A 2,035-nucleotide genomic window follows, 5' to 3' on the forward strand; every position below is an offset into this window, starting at 1 on the left:
TTGAGATCAGCACTATGTCATTATATCCACCACTGAGTATTAGGCTGCCTCTGCCTACAGAGAGGCTGCCTCTGCCTACAGAGAGGATGGCCGGATGGCTACGAGCAGGAACTGCATCTCCCAACTGAGAGAAGTTTAGCAGCCCTGCTGTCGGTCCTGAATCTGCAGTGTGTCGATGATAGGAAATCCAAGCAGGCTGTCATCTAACACAAGCAGTGACATCTGTATCAATCAACCCACTGTGCAGTCACAGGCGAGAACCTCCTTTCTCCCTCTTCTAAATTTACCTGTGCAGTACTCTGGCAAGATCCTACCACTGCTGTGACAAATAAAAATTTACAATATATTATTATATATCCACTGTTTTGATCCAGAGGAAGGCAAAAAACCCAGCCTGAAGCCAGTGGCAATTATGCCTCAGGAGGGAAAAAATTCCAACGCAAGTTTGCATGCGCCGCTTCCAAATTAGGCGTGCCAACGGGCAATTCGGCGTGCCACGTTAGTTGTGGACTGGGCTCGGTGGCTCAGTTCAGGAATGTTTGGGGACCCCTGTATTAGCAGAACAGACCTCAGCATCATAAAAATGCAAATAAAATAGTACAAAGCATATATTGTAGTAGATAACAGTTGTTTGATGTGGGTGTCAGTGGGATTCAAATAACAGCAGTTCAAGTACAGCAGGGGGCCGCAGATTGGACATCTGTACGTTTTTTTTCCAACTGCCAGCCCCCTCCCCATAGTTCTGCATTGCCAGTTGTCTTCTCAGATATCTGGCAGGACTTGTCTCCTTGTACCATATTATTTCTAAGCCTGAGCTTTTGCTGCCTTTAAGCAATTTCTGTCCAGTCTCCTAAAAGTGCTGTGAGTAGGTATGTGTCTTTATAAATAAAGCTTTTCCTAAGAAAAATATTATGTGTTAAAAAGCAGTAGCCAGTTTCAGGAGGGGGCAAGCCCAGTACTCTGTTTGAACTTGTGATCAGTCCATTATGAAGCCACACCCTCTATCTCTATGGGAAATCCAAGGTTAGCCCTTTGTCCGCCACAGAGAGCATAGTTTCCCATTACACTGTAGAACCCTCTTGTACTGAAAAGTTAATGAAATTCAGATTGATTTAGGCCTCATTCATACTACAGATATGATTCAGCTGGAACAAGTCAGTGTGTCGGATTAGTCGGTCTGCCCCTTGCATACCTATTAGAATTGGATGGGTCTGTACTTATACTGTGAGTGCAGATCAGATTTGGCTGGGTGGTTTTGAGATGCTGTAGTCACACTGAGAATTACAAGTCCATTGATCTCAAAGCAGTTACGCAGACTGCATTTCCATGTGACTACTTATATCCAGTTTACACTGAAGGCATTATTATTTTCCCACAAATCCAAACAATCTCATACTAAAAATTAGTCAGATCACAGTAGTGACACAGACACATATCTTTTTCTGGTTTTCCTGCTGAAAAATCTGATTTCTTTGGATTTTTGCCCGAAAACCACAAAGTCTTCTGATTATTGCACGAAATCCAGTGCAGATCATTTTATCTATGGGACTTTTCCCATTGACTTATATACAACCTCAGCTGTTCTCTGATATGCCGAGTATTTTTTTTTTTCACAAAAAATGTTATAGAAAAAAAAATTCACATTTTTTTTGAAAGTGAAAACATCTCCAGAGTAGATAGGGAATCCTAATGAAAAAATAAAGCCCTTGTCAGCTCATTTATCAAATACCAAAACAGAAATAGATTTTAAATACCCATTGAGTAGAATAACTAAGGTACCTCCAAAGGATTTCATCCCTTTTGTTCCTATCTTAGTAGAATTTGCTTTTATCCTGATGTCTAGGATCATTTTATATTCGGTGATTAAAATATAGCAGCCTCCTGTAACCTAGATATAGTCTGATTGGGCTAGCCAAGGATTTATTTGTATTTGTAAGTACCCTAATTTTATTAATACAGAATGTATGGATACATCTAACAATATCCAATCAATTTGCAGTACATTGTTTGAGTGCTATTACTTAATATTTACTAT

This window comes from Xenopus laevis, chromosome 1S (genome assembly GCF_017654675.1).
Source record: "Xenopus laevis strain J_2021 chromosome 1S, Xenopus_laevis_v10.1, whole genome shotgun sequence".
Lineage (NCBI taxonomy): Eukaryota > Metazoa > Chordata > Amphibia > Anura > Pipidae > Xenopus > Xenopus laevis.